Here is a 20,791-nt window from a genome sequence, read left to right as displayed (position 1 = left end):
TAATACATCAGACACTACTAGATAACTGTGTTGTGAGGATTATCGTCAACCAGGAAATTTTATATTTTTCCAGAAGTAATCTGTGGTACAAGGTCTATTTGGTTACTTAGTTGTGCCAAGGTTAAAAATAGTTAAGATAAAATGTGAGCATAGGAACTCAGTGGTGAAATCTAAGATCTTCCTTTGAAGAGTAAGAAGCAATTACAATTTGCAATTTAATTGGGAAAACACAATTAAAGGAATAAAGAGTGTCTATTCTCCTCTGAATATTAAAGTTCACCACAAAGAAAACCCACACATGAAATGTAGTTGTGGCTAATGAGCTACAGTATTGGGCTGGAACAAGTGCCTTGCTCAGGGCCAGACAGTGAACTCCTCAGGGGCCAGAGATCAATGATCAGTTAGGAAGCAAACGCTTAGAATCACATTACTTAGAATATGCCTGTCTATTGCAATGTTTCACAATGCACAAGGCACTCCCCTATATTTTCTCTTGACATTTGATATGCAGTTGCTTAGAAACATCATATGCTTGGGTTTATTAACAAAGAAATATTGAATATTGACCCTGAACTGAATCCAATGCAAAGCTGACTGTTCTCTGCAAACAAGCTGAGTAAATTCCTAAGGTGTTGGGCCGCTAGGTAGACTTGTGAGGGGCAGTTGGTCTAACCTCCTGACCCTGGGATAAAATGAAAAGCTCAGGTTGCAGACCACATGTCACAACAGCATGATCTCGGAACAGAGGACACGGATAAAAGTCAGGAGTCTTGGGGTCTGGTCTTCTAGATTTGGCTCTGCCACTGCGAGCTGTGTGACTGAGTAAGAGGCTTTACTTCTCCGGGCCTTATTTATTTCACCTGCAAAAAGGGTGAAGCAGTCATTCTCCAGGAGTGTTGTGAAAGTGTTGCAGATGAGGTGATGGGAAAATAGGAAGGTACTATGCAAGGTTGGTGCTCTTCTTTGGAGCCAATCCGCACACAGGCTAAGGGATCTTTTCTCCCACCCCATCTGTGGAGCTGGCAGGTACACCCTGCAGGCCCCGCCCCAGCTGTTCTTCGGTCACTGTGCCATCAGACAGTGAGTTGTCAAGACATTTATTCTCATTTCAGCATTCAAGTGTTTAACATGCTAGGCACTGTTCTAGGAGCTGGAGATAGTCATGGACCAAAACCCCACAAAAATCCTGCTCCTATGGACATTCCAGTCAGTGCAGAGCCACCAAAAGCAGACAAATCAATATATACCACTTCAGCTGTTGGTGATAAGTGCTCTGAGGGAAAATATAGCTGGTTATAGGGTCAGGCCCCACCCGGAGGGGCTGCTATTTTAGCTGGGGAAGGCATCCCTGATAAGGTGACATCGGAGCAGAGTTCTGAATGAAGGGAGGGAGGGCGTCCCCACAGTCTCTGGGCAAGAGCAGTGCAGGGGAGTGGACAGTTAAGGGCAAAGATCCCAAGGTGACAGTAAGCTTGGGGTGTTCAGGAAACGTTAAGGAGGTTGGAGAGAGGAGATTGGGCTGTGGTGATGTTTTCTATTCTGATGGTTGAAGGGTCATGGGGAGTTGTTACCCCTTTTCTTCCAGAAGCTGGAAAGCATGCAGGTGACAGCACAGTCCGGATTTAGGGATACCTAGGTTGTTAGCATTGACTGGACTCAGAGAGTCTGGACAGGTATGTGACCGGTATAGTGCTACAAGGCTCCACACTCAGAAAGGGCCCCCTCCTGCCCCCCCCCCCCCCCCCCCCCCCCAGCCCCCTTTTCAGGCTCTGTGGTAGCCAGCTTGAAATTCTCAATAATTTAATCCTTGCACTTGTGGTCTGTAAGTGAAGTCACTGGGCCAAAGGAACCTGTGCCGGGGTTTGGAACCTCCATTCACATGCAGTCCTGCCTCCCACAGCCTCCTCACCACCCTGGGTTGTGTTCTGGGTCACCAGCTCCTGCCCCTGCCTGGGACTGCTGCTGCCCTCGCTGCCACAGGGCCTGGGCACGGAGGCAGGTGGGCCGATAGGGGCCCGGTCACCCCCTTCGAGCCCCAGTCACAGGGCGGGGGCCCTGAGGGTCTGTACCCACCCTGTCGGTATCCCTGTGCCTGAGGGAGCTGACATTAAATAGCAAACACAACACAACATGACAGGTCGAGAGAGAGACTGCAGAAGAAAGGAAGAGCTTTGTTCTTGCTTTCTGAACAAGGGACCCGTATTTTCATTCTGCACTGGCTCCTGGTGCTCTTCTTGGCCGGGATGGGCATGTCATCCCCCTAGGCCACGGCTTTCCCTCCTTTGGAGCCTTGTTTCACAACCCGGTAAATACTGTTGGTGCTTTCCCGTGGGTCCTGCTGCCCTCTGCTGGGCAGACTAGGCATTGGCTCTACTTCAAAATCTGTGAAGAAAATGCTCCCAAATCAAGCATTTCACAAGCCAACTGAAGACAACAGTTGAATCATCAAGGTTCTCTCCCTCTGGGCTTTTGAAGGCTTGTAGGTATGTGAGTTTTGTTTCAAAACAAGCAATCACAAAGCTTTAGTATGCAGATCTAGGATGTAGAGTACAGCAGAAACATAATATTTTGAACAGTTGGTGATACTGTTTTATTGTGCTGTTATGTAATATTGCTGTGTATGAAATATTCTTTATAATTTAAAAAGTTGGAAAGGACCTACACATGAATGGTACCTTTGTCCTAGATTTAAAGAACCTAATCATCCACATTCCAGGTTCTACGTGTCTAGAAATTTTTTATTTCATTGGAGAGAGAATTACCTAGGGAATGTTTCTTTGATGACTGTAAAACATTGAGAATTTAATACTTAACCATGAAATCACTGCCTCTAAGATAGCCTTCCTTTTTGGCAATGATAGTCCCAACACCATAGGAAAAAATACCATTAAAATTGGTGGATTTCTGTTGTCTTTACCTCTCCCACCGTGTGTGCGTGTGTGCTCGTGTGTGTGATGTATGTGGAGTGTAAGCAAAAGGTGAGAGATGTGCTTCCTCTGTGTGTAAGGACAGGGCTGTGATCAGCACACTGAAGTCCCTGTCTAGACTCTACTGGGTTCTCAGCACGGTGGCACGTGCTTCATGTCCCTTCTCTCCCTTAAATTTCACAGCAACTTAGCAAGAGAGGTATTAAACTTCCCACAGAAAACTGAGCATCAATGAAGTTAAATAACTTGCCTGAGGCTGTTAATCTAGTAACGGGACAGTTTGGACTCAGTGCCAGATCCTCGAGGCTGCAAAGCCCCACGTCCTGCTATGCAGTGTGGTTCCTAAGGAATGAAGCTAATCCTGATTAGTTTCGTAAAGAACTAGAGTTGTAAGGACTTCATTTGTGTAAGGCAATGGCACGTTACAATTTACAGATGGCAAAACTGCAGCCCTGGGGAATGAAGGACCTAAACTGGGTATTCAGGGGAAGAGCTGAACTTAGACCTCAAGCCCCTTACTCCCAGTTCAGTGCTCTTTCCAACATATCACATTGCTGGAATAACTTAGTTTTAGAAACTGGGGATAATCCTTCTTATTCCCATTTTCCTACCTCCTATGTGATGTTGGGCCCTCGGATAACTAACTGGAGTGAGAGAGAGAAAAGAATGACCTGGCACAAGAGTTTGAGTGGATTATATATTGCTCATGTTCTAACTGTGAAAGGAAGGAGGAAGTAAGCTAACCAAATAGGCTGCCCACTATCATTTTAGTATCACCCAACCTTTCAATCAGTTGACTAATCAATCAACATCTGAGCATCTTCTATGAGCCAAGTACCAAGGTAGGTGCTAGACAACCAGAAATGAATGACTGCCAATGGGGGACTCATAGTCAAATGGGATGAACAAACACGTAAACAAAAGCACATGGCAATGCAAGTCCTATAAACACACTGCTATGGGACTACAGAGAAAAGAGCAAGAAATTCCACCTGGGAGAGTCCGGGAGGGGAAGACATTCACTCACACCAGGATACCTGCAATATGGCGATGCTATTCACACAACACTCTTCTAGTCCTTGTAACTGTCGACGAAAATAATCCATAACCAATCTATAAATGAAAATTTGGGTGAGTTTATTCTGAGCTTAAATCTGAGGATTATAACCCAGGGCCTTTCTTCCAGAAGGAAGAAAGGGCACCAAAGAAGTGGGGTGCACAGACTGGTTATATACCCCCAGAGAGGATGTTTCACATAGGATTGAAATGTCCCTTTTACAACAGTAGAGAGACTGCTCTGTCAGCACAGTGATTGATGGACACAGCAGGTAGGTCTTCTGTCTCAGTGAACACAGCAGGGTGGCAGTCTGTTGTCTCCAGCTGGGTGGTCACAGGTGAGCTGGGTGGTCACAGGTGAGTGCAGCAATCAGTTCCTAGCCTAAGGAAAAATGCTTATCCCTAAGGAAATGCTAATGTGGGGGGAAGTTGCACCTTTATCTCAAGGGCCTTTGTTCTGGTCATAGGAAATGTCTAAGCAGATATGCAATGTGTGCTCAATAGCCACATTCAGGCCCTTTTGGAGAAAACAAAGTCAGGCCAAATTAGGTTTATACCAAATGGCTTCCTCATATACTCCAATATATCCTATTGCTTGCCATTTTTATTTGTCATAACAATGAAATATGCATCCTTCAATTCCAACCCGAACAGACAAGAGGATCATAAGATAATCCAGGAACTGGAAATAGTAAAAATTTTTGGAAGCAATTAAATTATTTTGGTTAATAAGGAACAGAGATGTGGATTACTAGAAGATTGTAGTGAATTTAAATTCTCTAGAGAAATTCGGCGGCAAATGAAAGCTTAATTTCAGCTTGGTTAAACACAAAGTAATTGGAATAGTTAAATCCGTATGCTAATTTAATTAAAAATTTAAAGCAACAACAAACATGTTAGCTAAGAAGATGACTAGTATATAATCTTAATTAGTTTTCAATTTAAACGTTTTTTTCAATTAAAAACATGATTAATTTTAGGACTCCCAGATATACTACATTGAACTTAGGAAGAAAATAAGAGGATCTAGGAATGACTAGTATACCTCTTTTATTCCAGATAGATTACAGTATTACATATTTTTAGAGTTTTAGGAAAACAGAAAATGGAATTGACTATTTGTTAAATCTCAACATTGGGAAAGACTGTTTAGTTTCAAAAGTAGTATAAGATTAACAGAGAAAAAATGTACAAATTTAACTAAAAATGGGAGTTTCCTTATGTAAAATTAAGAAACACCATCAAAATACAAGACAGACTCTAGTGGGGGTGAGGAGGAAGAGTTACGGCAATAAGCTAACAATTATATAAAGTTATATATAAATTATAATTATATATAAAATTATATGTTAATAACTACAAAAATTGATAAGAAATTCTCTAGCATGCTGATAGATAAATAGATGTGTTAGTCAGCTATTACTACAATAATACTACGTAATGAATCTCCTTAAAACTCAGTGGCTTGTAACAATAGCACTTTATTCTCATGTGAGTGTGCCGGTCAACTCTGATTTGACTGAATGAGGTTGGACTGGACTAGTGACTCTGCTTCAGGCTGCCAGTTGGCTGGGCTTGGCTTCAGGACGCAGTTTGGGTGCAGGACTATTCCAAGTGTCTCATCACTCTAAGACTGATGATTACCCAGGGCTGGTTCTCATGGTGATGGCAAAGGTATGAGCAACAAACCAGCCTGAGGAAGTACAGTTAAAGCCTTTTGCTTATATCATGTCTGCTAACATTCTGTTGGCTAAAGCAAGTCATACAGCCAAGCCCCAGATCATTGGGGTAGGGAATGGTATTCCATCCATGGTGGGAGAGGAAGCAGAATTGATCTTGACAAATAGAAATGGCAAGGAATAGGATATTGGAGTACATGAGGAAGCCATTTGGTGTAAACCTAATTCAGCCTGATTTTGTCTTTCCAAAAGGGCCTGACATGGCCATCAAGCATGCATTGTATATCTGCTTTAAACATTTGTTATGTTCCAAAGACAAGAACAAATGCCCTTAAAATAAAGGTGCAACTTCCCACCACGTTGGCATTTCCTTAAGGATAAGCATCTTTCCTTAGGCTAGGAACTGATTGCTGTGCTCACCTGTGACCAACCAGCTTGAGACAGCAGAACTGCCACCCTGCTGTGTCCACAGCACGAGACAGCAGACCTACTACCTGCTGTGTCCATCAATCGCTGTGCCGACAGAGCAGTCTTGTGACTTGTAAAAGGGACATTTCGATCATATGTGAAACATCCTCTTTGAGGGTATATAACCACTCTGTGCACCCACTTCTTTGGTGCCCTTCCTTCCTTTGTGAAGGAACGCCCCAGGTCATGGTCCTCACATTTTGGCTCAGAATAAACTCACCCAAATTTTCATTTATAGATTGGTTATGGATTATTTTCATCAACAATTTATATGATCGCAATGGGAAAAGGAAATAAACTGGCAGCCCACAAGATAAGAAACCTACAATTAATGAACATATGGAGAGATGATCAACTCCTTTAAAATGGAGATTAAAACTGCATTGTGATGGCCCTTAGTATTTATTAACAAAGGAAGTTTAAGGAAATCAAATCATCCGATAGTAAAATTCTTCCCAACAAGAACAATATGAGATCCAGATGATTTTACAGAGGAGTTCAACTAAATTTTCTAGAAACAGATCATTCCATCTTATGTAAATTCTTCCAGAGGATTGAAAGAGTGGAAATATTCTTAATGCATTTTATGGTATCAAAACAAGAAAAGAACACTAGAATAAAGGAAAATTACAGTTCAATCTTACTCTTAAACATAAATGTAAAAATCCTGAAGAAAATATTACTAAACAGAATCTAACAGTGTAAAAAACAAAAAGTGCACCATAACAAATACCCCCAAATAGCATGGCTTAAATAAGAGAGAAGTTTTAACCTGGCTGGTCTAGGCTGGCAGGACAGTTCCGCTTCGATAGGTCATCTAGAGACCTAGGTTCCTTCTACTTTGTCATTCCCAGCAACGTACTCATCTGAATGATCAATGCTGGGCCACTCCCACATCAATGTTGTGGTCAAGACAACAGGAGGAAAAGCTGAGTCCAGGGAAAGCAGCATTTCTTTAAGTTGGAGTGACCTAGAAATGCACCATCACTCCTGGGGTGAACAGAGTCTTGCTGGGCGGCTGTGTACCCAGGAAGAGGAGGATGGATTTTTGGAGACAAATGGCAACCTTCCACACTAGGAATAACTCTAACAAGAGATGCGTAAGGTCTGTATACAGAATATCATAAGATCTTATTGGAGGACATTAAAGAACACCCAAGAAAATGGAATGATATTCATGTTTTTGGAGAGGAATACTCAAGACCATGAAATTGTTTATGTTCTCCAAATTCCAAATAAAAGCTGAATGAGATTTTCACTGAAGTTGACAGGTTGGTTCTGAAATTTACATGGAAGAGAAAAGGGTCAAAAATAGTCAAGATGCATAAGGTAGATGGACTTGCTCTAGCTGATATAAAGATGTATTATAAATCTGTAGCATTTATGCATTGGATATTGGTATAGGGTTAGACAAATTGACCAGCAGAACAAAATGAGTCCAGAAAGAAGCCCACATGCTTATGAAACTTTGATATATAAGAGCAGTGGCATTGCAGATAACTGGGGGGAAAAGAAACTACTTAATAAATGATTCTGGAACATCTGAGTATCCACATGCATAAAACTGAAACTGGATTCCCATCTCACACAAAACACAAAAATCAATTCCAGTTGATTAAGTACTTAAAATGTGAAAGGCAGAACCTTGATACTTTTAGAACAAAATACAAGAGAATATCTTTCTAACCTCGGAATTTCTTAAACAAGACACAGAAACTCATAAAAGATAGAGCTGATAAATTTGACTACTTTAAAATCAAGACTTCTTTGAAAAATACCATAAAGCAAATGAAAATCAAGTCATTCACTGGGAGAATATATTTGTAATATATATAATCAACAAAGGATTAGTATCCAGAATTTGCAATGAACTTCTTCAAATCTATAAGATAGGTGACTAAATACAATTGAAAAATGGGCAAAAGATAGGAACTGGTGTTTCACAGAAGAGAACATGTGGATGGCACATAATCATAAGAAGAGATGCTCTGTTTCACTAGTTATCAGGGAAATACCAAGTAGGACCACAGTTAGATATTATTTTATAACCACTAGCTTGCCAACAATGAAGAAATCTGACCATATCAAGTATTGAAGGAGGATAAATGGAATACTTTTTATATTGCTGGTGGAAATCTTCATTGGTACAGCCAATGTTTCCATTGGTACACTGGAAAAATATTTGGCATTATCTTGAATGCTTTTTGATACACAAGGTGATTTTTATGAGATACTAATATGGATTCATAATAACACAGGCTGAAAACAATCCAACAAGAAAATGATAGAATATTTATATGGCAGTGAAAGTGAATGAACTTCAATTATGTGCCATAACAGATGAATCTTAGAAACATAATGTTGAGTGAAAATAGCAAGTTGCAGAACTCCATTGACTATGATACCATTTTTATAAAGCTAAAAAACTAAACTCACTAAGATATTATTCAGTTATAATATACATATGTTATAAAATTATTTTAAAAGAAAGACAAGCGAATAATGGACGTAAAATTCAGGATAGAGGTTACACTGGGGCTGGAGCAAGGAGGAGGGAGGGGACGGAGGAGTTGGTCATTGATGGATGCAAGTTATTGGCTGGGTTATGGGTTCATGTGTATCATTTTGTTTTATAACATGTACCTGTTACAAATATTCTTTTGTATTTTTCAATGTTATATTTAAAAATATGATAAAAAGAAAGAAATTGGATATTATTTATATTTATCAAATTTGCAAATATCTTAAAGGAGATTAAGAGAAAGATGAATAACTTTTCTTGTACATTGATGACAGGGCCATAAATTGGTGTAACTTTTTTAGTTGAATCTATTTATATACATATGTGTGTATCCACGTATGTGTCACTATATATATATATACACACATACATATATATACATACATATACATACACACACACACACACACATATATATATATATGTAACGTGTTATATAAGTATATATAGTAGTATAAGTATAAGTATGTATAAGTAGTCATAAACCAGTTAATATTCTCTAACCCAATACTTCAGTTTTGGGGAAATAAAAGCTAAAAATAAACCCCAAATTTAAAAAAAGCTTGAAATTAACCTCTGAAATTAGAAAAAAGTAATGAACACAAAGATACAGTTAGCAAGTTCTTTTCCACCTGGGACTTGTCACTTTCGCTTCCCTCTGAGACTTGCAGCCTGAGGCTTGGCCAGGCATCCAAAGTGCCAGAGGAGGGCACTCTCACATCCAAAGGAGATACCCACCCTCTCTGAATTTCTGTCATGTCGTCATATTTCTTTCTTCCATAGTCCTTGGACAATCTGGATTACCCAGAATGTGAACTCCCTGAGAGGAGGGACGACGTCTGCGTGCGCCTCACACTGTGCTGGGGCAAAAGGAGGTGCCCAGGAACCACCCGTCGAGAAATGGATGCCTAGGAAAAGAAGAAAAGGCCCTTCCTGGACAAAACTGGTCAAGATCCTACAAGAAGGGGTGTAAGTGATTTGTGTACCAGCGTTGTGCAAATTTTATAATCATGTTTGAATTTTTTGTCAATATTCACTGCTCTCCAGATAAATGCATTTCTGAGATCTTAGGTGAAATGCTAAGGGATTCTCATTCTCCTAAAAAAGCCCCTTGCAAGGTCTCCTGTGATTAGGTTTTTAGATACTATAGCATAAAATAACAATTACGGAATCTGGGATGTTAGGCACACTGGTTTGAATATATCACATTTCCTGAGAAGGATCTTTGTATGCTACAGATTGTGTTAAAACCTATGTATACATTTTTCATAGGCTTTGCCATAATAACTGAAGTTTATTCCACCGTAAGTACATAAACAAGCAAAGAATATGTCTTTTGATATACAGTATTTTAGTTAACAGCCCTAAATTAATGTCACGTTCTTAAGAGACTCATAATGCATTAGAAATTCAAACAGCATCAAAAGGATTGTAGCCATTTTTATTCTACTCATGTTTCAGCCATGCCAAATATAATTGCCTGGGGGAATTTATCTTAGGTCTAGGGACAGAAATTATGATTTTTGTACCATTTGTATGATTTAAGCAGTCTCAGATTGGAGGAAAAATTGGCCTTTAGGGCAAACACAAAGAGAGTGTCCATAGTTGAGGCAAAACCCAGTCAAGCTACTTTGTGCCAGGGTCTTCTAGGATATTAACCACAGTGCTCTAAGCTGCAATCAAATTTCAGAAGAAAAAAACTCTTTAAACTCTTGGACATTAGAGGCAAGGGTAAGTCATAGATGGGTTTCAGGAACAGTAACCAGCTATGTGATCTACACTGGAAGGAGGTAGTGCTGATAATATTTAATAACTAGCCAACGTTCAATGAACTGTGCTAAGGGAGAGAAAGATGACAGTTAAGGCCAGTTTCCAGTGACACTGTCAGAAGACTGAGAATTCTGCCTTTGGGCCTCCAGTCTTCCAGCTCTGCTTTCCCTGCTCTGGGTGAAAGGTTTTCCATTCTCCTTGGAGCCAGGTTGATGGTCGCAGAGCAGTGGCAGAGGCATGAGGAGCAGCTGGGAGGACCAGAACCCCTTGTATGGGGACCAGGACTTATGGGAAACATGCCCTTAGGCTTTATGTGGTCCAGTTGCCTAGGATCTGGGTGTTGTGTTCAGAATGGGGAGGTATGGCTCCCTGTCACTGATGGAGGAATGTCCACACATCCCACTCAAGCTTCAGACAAGCCTAGCAAGCCTTAGGTCACTGGCCTGGGAAGGAGGCAGTTTTCTTTCCTTTCATCTTCTACAACTCCCCTCTTTACAACTGCTTCTTTGGATCACTTGCCCCATAAGCTACCTGGATGCAAGTCTTTTTTTCCCCCAAGCTCTGCTTTCAGAGGCTCCATGCTAACAAAGTTCTAGAAGTGAGTGAATCCTCAGGATGAGATTTTGGCTGGATCACTTTTCAGTCAGACAGCAATAAGGACTCCATTGCTGGTAGAAACTGAGAATGATAATCCTGGCACACAGTAGCATCAAAATTACTAATATTCTCACATGCAGTGTAAAATCATGAGAAACGTACTAAGTTTAGTGCTTAACAGTTTGGGGCAAAAATAATTAGAAGGATCGTGGCAGAGCTACATAGGAGACTGAAGACACAGCCTCAGCTGGTCTCCCATGTCAAAGTCAGGGCCCTGATATGAAACAAGTAGCGTCCTGAGACCTGGGAAAGAGATTCTTGGGTTGACAAGATTAAGTTTTTTGAACCTCCAGATTTCCCTGATCCATCTGGACTGGTAGAAGCAGCCCCTCCCTCTTGCTAGAAGATAGAAGTCTATGCTTGCTTGATTGCCTGTAAAAACCTCACCTAAGGCAAACGCCTTACAAAATTAGCTGTGCTCATCAAGATCCATTCACACCATACCTCCATTGCCCCCAGGCTGGTATCCAAACTCAGCTCTCAGCTCAGCATGAACAGAAAAATGGCTTACACACACACACACACACACACACACACACACATATGTACGTTTATTCTGTAGTTTTTCACAGTAGTATGTGTGCTAAACCATTGGTTTATGGGTCACGCTGTGTGATCAACAGCCAGAATATATTGGTCCAGGAACCATGTGGAGATAAGACCCTCTTATCAACACTCCCAGAGACCCACTCATAATTTGTGCTTCCTGTGAATTCTCGAACATTGCTGAATTAGAGGCCCTGATTCACTCTAATGCTTCCACTGAACTTGAGGCTACAGCTACCATCTGGTCACCTGAAGCTTCCCATGGCAATAGACCAGCAGGCAAGAGAAGGAGTTATTATTGTGGCAGGAGATAGTGACCCTGGTCATCACGAGGAGCTAGAATTGTTGCTGCAAAATGGGGACAAAAAGGAGCATGCTTGGAATGCAGGGATTCACGGGGCATCTTTTGGTGCTTTCACGCCCAGCAATAGCAATGAATGGGCAACTGTACCAGTCACAGCTCAATGAAGGCAAGGCAACTAAGGGTCAGGCCCCTCAGGGAGGAAGGTAAGTGTGACCCCATCTCGCGGGCTACCTAGCCTAGCTAAAGTCCCAGCAGAGGTAAAGAAAATCTGAAATGGGAAGTAGCGGAGGAAGATGTTGGTTATCCGTGAACTTCTAGGAAAAACCTGAGGCTTGTTCCACTAACCTACTTGTATTGTCTTCATAGAGTTTACTGCTGGCCACCACCATGAAGGGAAAGCTGTGCAGGATTCAACTTAATGGAAAGCATAAGAAATATGAGTGGTGCCTTGAGACATATCTGGCATGCATTTTTTAAGAACCCAGAAAGACTGGGCATAAGTCCTCTGGAGCAGTGGCTAACTCTATAATGAATTTTTTTTTTAAATTTGAGGAAGATTAGCCCCGAGCTAACATCTGCTGCCAATCCTCCTGTTTTTGCTGAGGAAGACTGGTCCTGAGCTCACATCTGTGCCTGTCTTCCTCTACTTTATATGTGGGACGCTTAGCACAGCATGGCTTACCAAGTGGTGCCATGTCTGCACCTGGGATCCAAACCAGCGATCCCGAGGCTGCCAAAGTGGAATGTGCACACTTAACCACTGCACCACTGGGCTGGTCCCTATAATGAATTTTTTAATTCAATATTTGTATATATTGTGAAATGATTATCACAATGTCTAGTTAACATCTGTTACTGTACACAGTTACAAAAGTTTTCTTGTGATGAGATCTTTTAAGATCTACTCTCGGGGGCTGGCCCCGTGGCTAAGCGGTTAAGTTCGTATGCTCCACTTTGGTGGCCCAGGGTTTCGCCAGTTTGGATCCTGGGCATGGACATGGTACCGCTCATCAGGCCATGCTGAGGTGGCATCCCACATGCCACAACCAGGGGCACTTGCAACTAGAATATACAACTATGTACTGGGGGGCGGGTTGGGGAGAAGAAGAAGAAAAAAGAGAGGATTGGCAACAGTTGTTAGCTCAGGTGCCAATGTTTAAAAGAAGAAAAAAAAAGATCAACTCTCTTAGCAACTTTCAAACATGCAATACAATATTATTAATGATGGTCACCATGATGTACATTACATCCCATGACATTTATTTTGTAACTGGAGGCTTGTATCTTTTGATCTCCTTTGCCCATTTTGCCCACCCAACACCCCCTGCCTCTGGCAACCACCAATCTGTTCTCTGTATCTATGAGCCTGTTTTTTGTTTTTTTCTTTTTCTTTGAGGAAGATTAGCCCTGAGCTAACATCTGCCACAAATCCTCCTCTTTTTGCTGAGGAAGACTGGCCCTGAGCTAACATCTGTGCCCATCTTCCTCTACTTTATATGTGGGATGCCTACCACAGCATGGCTTGCCAAGTGGTGCCATATCTGCACCCAGGATCTGAACTGGCGAACCTGGGGGCACCGAAGCAGAATGTGCGAACTTAACTGCTGTGCCACTGGGCTGGCCCCTGTTGTTTTTTTTTAATAATGAGTTTTAATGTTGGTGTTTCCTCCTTCCTTGGTCCCTTTTTCTACTGTCCCTTGGAATCACTTCCCAGATAAACTACCTGCACACAAGACTCTCATGTCCTGCGTTTAGGAGAACTCAGATCATCATAACATGAATTTAATGCACAGCTAAGCTCATGAGACAGTAAGAGCGATTCGCTAGGGACTAAAAGAAAAAGACTGAAGCCAGAATGGTAAGAAAGCACTCAGTAAGTAGGCTGCCTATAAACGAGGGTTTTGACTGCTTTGGTGTGGCCGATGAGGTCTTGGTTTACACAGGGGGAGATGTTGGAAATAAGACCTCTGCATGAAACCTCTAAGGGCCACATCATTATAAAAAGACTCACTCATCAGTGAAAGGAGGCCAGAAGGAAACCAAATGTGATTCTAAACAAAAAATTACTGAACATAGGCGGAAACTGCCCACAATGAGAGAGAGTGAGCAGAAAAAGCAAATAATATTCTTAGACCCTTAAGGACTTCAGGTATTGAAATAATCAAATGCAAAAATTTTAAAAGTATTCCTAGCAGATTTACTGAAATTAAACACAGAATTGAAAATAAGAGAAAGGAATAAGAGACTATAAAATGAACACACACATTTGAAGAAGAACTGACTAGAATTTGAAGAAATGAAAACAGGAACATTAAGAAGTGAAAAAGAACTAAAGAGAACATCAAGAAAGGTTTAATGAACGGGTGAATTAATTGTTAGACACTATTGCTGAGAAATTAGTGAGCTAGAATAGAGATGTGAAGGAATTGTACAGGATGGAGAGACAGAAGAGAAAAACAAAAAAAGGAAAATAAGGAAAACAGACTAAGAGAGACAGGATAGAATAGGAAAGAATCACATGCATTTAACTGGAATTCCAGAAGGATAGAATGGGGAAAATCAATATTAGAAGGTAGTATTAGAGAATTTTCCAAATTTGGTAAAAGATGAGAATTCTTAGATGCAGGAAGCACAATAACTCACAAACAAGAGGAATAAAATGAAACCCACACCAAGACCTAAAGAAGCAAACTACAAAACAACAAAGACAATGGGAAGATCTTAAAAGCAGACAGAGAAGAGAGAGATCACTCTGAAACGAGTAACAGTTAGGCTGGGAGCTGACTTCACAGTAGCGGCAATGGAAGCCTGAAGAGAAAGTAACTGTTAACCTAGAATTGTAGACAGGGCTAACTATTATGCAAAGATGGAGATGAAATAAAGACATCTTTAGGAAACCAAGCTGGAGAGTTTTTATCACCAATAAGCATCCACAAAGGAATTTCTGATGATGTACTCCAGAAAGAAGGAAATTGATCCCAGAAGGAAGATCTGAGATTCAAGAAGGAATGGTGAACAGTGACTATAAAATAACAGTAACACTGTCTCATTTGCAGAGCAAAAGAACCACTAAGATATTGCATGATATCATGTAAGATGGGCAGAGAATAATCGGAGTTTAAGTGCTCAAAAGTCCTTTGTTGTTCAGGAGAAGCACACAGATATGAAAACTTAGAATTTTCAGTTACCCATGTATATTACAAGTCTAAGGACAACTACTTGAAGGAAAAAATAGAGTATATAACTTCTATAACAGGAAATATAAAACAATGGAAATTTTCCCACAATCTAAGGGAGGCAGAAAAGAAGAAAAGAAGTTCCAGAAAAAGCAGCTCCAATAGAAAGCACACAATTATTTAGTAGAAGTAGGTTCAATTATATAAATCATTGATATAATTACATAATAATTATTTAAATAATTAAATGAGGTGTATTTACAAATGAAAAGATAGATGTTGTCAGATTGAATAAAAATAACCAAATATTGCAAATTTACAGGGAACACACCCAAGATAACATAGAAAGGTTAAAAGACAGAAAAAGATACATGGCTGTTATTAACCAAAAGGAAGCTTCTGTAGCAACATCTATATCAGAAGAAAATATATTTTAAGGTAAAAGTATTAGTGAGAAAGAGTCATTATATAATGATAAAATATATAATTCACCAGGAACATAGAACATTTCAAACTTTGTTTGCCCCTAATAACATAGCTTCAGTCATATATAAAGCAGCAGCCAACAATTTGCAAAGCGAAATGGACAAATTCAGCATCATAGTGGGAGATTTTAATACTCCCTTCTCCATAATTGGTAGCTCATGGAGACAAAATATTAGAAAAGACATGGAATATTTGGACGAAAAAATTAAAAAGCTTGACCTAATGAACACACATAGAACCCTGCACCTAAGATTAGAAGATACACATTCTTCTCAAGAACATGGCGTATTTATGAATAGGCCACAAAGCATGTCCATATCAATTTCAAAAAGTCTGTATCAAACAGACCATGTTTTCTGGCCACAATGCAAGTAAATTAGAAATGAATAGCAAAATGATATCTAGAAAAGCCTCATACATTTAGAAATTAAAAAGATACTTCTAAATAACTCATGGGTCAAAAAAGCAATTTTCATAACAGAAATTAAGAAGTTATCATTTAGTGATATTGAAAGCACCACATCTAAAAATGTGTGGGAAATTTATTTGAAAAAAAGACAAACTGAAAATTAAAGAGCTAAGTTTTCAACTTGAGAAGTTAGAAAAAAGAACAAAGGAATAAACCCAAAAAACACAAAAGAGAAGAAATAATAATAATCAGAGCAGAAATAGTAAAATTGTAAATAAAATACAGTAAAGTAAAAAAAGTCAAAAGATGGGTCTTCAAAAAGACAAAAAAAAAGACAAATCTCAGGCAGAATGAATTAAGAAAAAAAGATTAACTAAAAAAGACACATCTACAGCCAGCCCTAATGGCCTAGTGATTAGAGTTTGCACTCACCGCTTTGGCAGCCTGGGTTTGGTTCCTGGTTGTGGAACCACGCCACCCGTCTGTCAGTTGCCACGCTGTGGCGGTGGCTCACACAGAAGAACTAGAAGGACTTACAGCGAGGCTATGTACTGGATGTAATTACGGAAGCAGCAAGTATTTAAAAAAATTTTATTTTTTTTATTTTTCCTTTTTCTCCCAACGCCCTCCGGCACATAGTTGTATATTTTTAGTTGTGGGCCCTTCCAGTTGTGGCATGTGGAATGCTGCCTCAGCATGGCTTGACGAGTGGTGCCATGTCCACGCCCAGGATCCGAACCGGTGAAACCCTGGGCTGCTGCAGCAGAGCCCGGGGACTTAACCACTTGGCCACAGGACCAGCCCCACAGCAAGTATTTAAAATTAATGAGAGAATGCTATAACTGACTTTATGCCAGCTGTGGAGGATACGGAGATGTGCAGTCCACATCCCCTTGAAGGAAAGGCATGTCGCCTCAGCTGTTGGGAACACTGTCAGCAGCCGGCTGGGCTGGTTCCTTCAGCATTGGCCTCACCTGCTGAGGGCCCCCTCATCCAGGAGTGCACCTCCCCCAGAAAGTCCACATGCAGGGACTGACGTTGGTGGGGACATAAAGATCTGGCCATTCAGCCTAGCCTGGGGCAGTTCTGATCATGTCATACATATAGTGGTGTGATCAGAAATGTTTAACATTGGGGAGCGGGGGGAGAAAACCTTGATTTGGAGTGTTTGCCAGTTTCTGTGGTGTAAATACACCCATCCCGTGGGTGATTTCGAGCTATCAAAGTGATATCACTGAATGTGGAGTTGGAGAGAGATGCACAATAGTACACTATGGTACAGTATGGCCACCATATAGATACGCTAGTGGTAAATAAACTCAAGAGCATATATACAGGTAGCAAAGTAATGGAAGTGATGAGTACTTATTAATTTTGTTTTTAATATACCATATATAAAATTGTAAGTTTATATAATTAATCTTTAAGAATGCCTGTATTTGACAACTGGCTCACAAAATTCCTAAAGATCAACCAATTGGTGCTTGTGAGCTGGTACAAGTGGGCTCCAGCGCACCGCTCGGCACGTGCTTCAGAGCGCCCACGGGTTTAGCTGAGGCTTTGTTGAGCTTGAATCCCAATCCATTTACTCCTCTGCCCAACCTTGGTTCCCTTCCCTCCCCACAGGCACTGACTCCCAATAATATATGGCTGAGTGGTAAACCAATTGCTGTAGTCTGAATATTTGTGTCCCCCAAAACTCATGTGTTGAAACCTAGCCCCCAACATGATGGTATTAGGAGGTAGGCGCTTTGGGAGATGATTAGCTCACCAGGGCAGAGCCCTCACAAACAGGATTAGTGCCCTTATGAAAGAGACCCCAGAGGGCTCCCCTACCCCTTCCATCCTGTGTGGTTACAAGGAAACGACAGCTGTCTAGGAAGCTGGCTCTCCCCAGACACCGAATCTGTTGGCACCTTGATCTTGGACTTCCAGCCTCCAGAACTGTGAGAATTAAATGTCTGTTGTCTGTACATGACCTAATCTATGGTATTTTTGTTGCAGCAGCCTGAGCAGACTAAGACCTCAGCCTCCTACCAAGCGTCATTCATAACATGCAAACACCACTCTACCCTTTTTTCCGCTGCCTTTTCCACTGGCATTTCAGCAATTCGGAATTGCACATGGCTGATGCCTCTGGCCTACCTACATGCTCCTCAGTCTGGAAAGGCAATGGGAAGACACTCCTGAGACCTGGATAGCAGGCACTTTTGACGCCTGCACCATGTCTCCTTGGCTAACCTTGAACCATAGCTCTGACGTACCTTGTGTGCTGGGACTCAAGTTGACAGCGTCTCACCTCAAGGATGCTGCCACTCTGTTTTTCTGCCTCAGGGTCTTTTCTAAAGCCATGGGCACCTGGAAGCATGTGGGAGTTAAAGCCCCAAAGACAATTCCAATCCACAGAGAACAGGAGCCGGATGGTAAATGCTCAGCCCCATGTTTTTGAAATGACAATTCTGGGAGGACTTTCGTATGCTTCTCAGAGATCCCGCTGGTATTGAGTGCCTGTTGCGTACAGCAGCAACCTTGGTAACACACTTCTATATTGAAGTTTCAGATTTCTCTGTCTCAGTGTTTCAATTTCACCACTCCTGCTTCCTGGGATCACCTGCCGAAATAATCCCTCTGCACCAAGTCCTTCTATCAGGGTCTGCCTTGAAGCGGGGGAGGGGAACCCATACTATGATACCGGCTGATCGTATCTTTTTCTCAAAAGAGCATTCTATTCTTCTTTTCACAGTTTCTAAATACAAGCATAACCGAATGTTATGGGATAACTGCTGAGAACAATAGGCAACTGTGCCAGTTTGGGCCCTCTGGGAGGCAGATGCCAAGAAGGATTAGATGTGCAAAAGAGATGTTGAGAAAACGCCCGTATAGGGTAGTGCTGGAGGAAGAAGGAGGTTGGCATGTAGGTGAGGAGAGCCTTCAGCCTGTGATGCAGGGCTGAGAACTGCGACAGGAGAGAGGGAAGGAAGACCAGGTAGGAAGAGCTTCAGACTCCAGTGCAGTCCTGAGAAAGCCTTGGCAGTGTGATGGGGAGTTCTGGAACAAAGGCTGCCCATTAGAGGGGTCTCGCATCAGGCAGAATGGCCCAGCTTGAGTGCTCCCACAATGCTAGCCATGGGCTGGGGTTGTGTGACCTTGGTGGGAGGGCAGTGGTGGATCCAAAGGTGTGGCAGCTGGAGGCTGTCAGTTAGTTTTACTCTCAAGACTTGAGCAGTACACCTCCGTGCCTACCACAGAGACACGTATCTCTATATCTTAAACAGGGATAGGAGGAAGTACCTAGCCATTTCATGCAAGGAAAGGCGTGCTTCCCAACTGCTTGGAGAGCTTGGCATGTATCACCTGGGGTTTGGGGACATGCATGAACCCAGCGATGGCTGCATGAATCACACATGAGAAGTTTCAAGGAGAGAGGCTGGTCAGAGCTGCCTGTGATCAGAGAAACGGGGGAGTGGACTGCAGTGGTACTGACTCCCGCTTCTAGAGTCTGATGGGCAAAAATGCCAAGTGTTTGCTATGGGTCAGCACACACATGCTGGAAGGTTGTTGGGTCTGCCCACCAGGGCCTGGTGACCCTGCAGAGGGTCTCTGTGAGGTGGACAGTCCTAGGAGAGAAGTTGACCTGGAAGCTAGGACCAGGGCCTAGTGCAGGGGAGGCTCCCACCCTGCCACCCTGGAGAACCAGTCTTCATAGGGCTAGCTGGGACGATGCAGAACAAGAAAGAAAACGGCACTTTCCGGCCCCACGCAGGCTTCTGAGGGCCAGGCTGCGAGGTGGCGGGCGGTGGGCGGTGGGAGGGGTGTGGGGATCGATCTGGATTGAAATTGAAGTTTTGATTTGGATTGCACAGGACTTTTTAATACCAGAGCATCAGACTGTTTATTAACACCTGAAAGTGAAAAGGAAAAGCTATGAAATTTGCCCTAGATTCTTCCAGAGAAGGGAGATCTGACAGAATAATTTTAAAAGACAGTGGTGTGGGGAAAAAGTGCTATTTCATGATTTCCCTTCACCAAGTAGCCCAGCTTGTTTAAAAAAATTAACTGATATGAAATATTGCTTAACATGGTAGTTTGGAAAAAGACACCCCTACCTTAAAAACACCGCCACGTACACAGCGCAAGGACCAGCACCATCGTTTCCCTTTTATCACGGTCAATGTGCCTTCCATTGCCGTCTGAACCAGAGGGGGCAGCTCTCTGACCTCGCTCGCCTTTTCAAACCTTCTAGGCGCACTGCTTACAGGAGCCGGGAGCATTTCAGGAGGACTGGAAGGGCCTTCGAGAAGTTATTATTTATTCATAAGAGCGGTCAAGGCTGTGCAGAACCTCTCAAACAGTGTTACGCACACTTGGTGTTCATTAAACACAGAAATAAACCTGATTCTAGAAAGAAACGCCGGCCTTTTCCGCAAACATTTCCCGAGATCAACTTTGGGCCCCTTGTGCATCAGGAATCTGACCGCCCTCCAAGTTCTTCCCAATGCTCAACCCAAATTCCTCCTGCTGCACAGAATTCGAAGCTGCTCCCTCTTCTGTCCTAGGAGGAAAACAGCGGATCCCATCCTTGAAGCCCCCTGACCCGTAGCCCCCGCCTCCTCAGTCTTACTCCTTTCCTCTGGGGTCGCTGCGACCCCGCTCGGGGACCGCGGTGGCGCAGCGGGGCCGCCCCCGGCGCTGCGCCCACAGGCCTACCCCGAGCTGGAGGCGGCCGGCGCGCACCGTGGCCCCGCGGCCGGCAGAGGGCGCTGCGGGGCGGCGGGCTGCGGCCGCGGGGCGC

General features: G+C 42.4%; 1 protein-coding gene across 1 annotated transcript in view; it reads right to left on the bottom strand.

Annotated features, from left to right (window-relative positions):
- Positions 1–20,791, bottom strand: part of SLC46A3 (solute carrier family 46 member 3) — a 182,018-nt gene that overhangs the window by 80,091 nt on the left and 81,136 nt on the right. The gene's annotated exons all lie outside the window — the stretch shown is intronic.

This window comes from Equus quagga, chromosome 6 (assembly GCF_021613505.1).
Source record: "Equus quagga isolate Etosha38 chromosome 6, UCLA_HA_Equagga_1.0, whole genome shotgun sequence".
Classification (NCBI taxonomy): Eukaryota; Metazoa; Chordata; class Mammalia; order Perissodactyla; family Equidae; genus Equus; species Equus quagga.
Note: the sequence above shows the minus strand (reverse complement) of the source record. Positions and strands in the feature narration are given on the sequence as shown.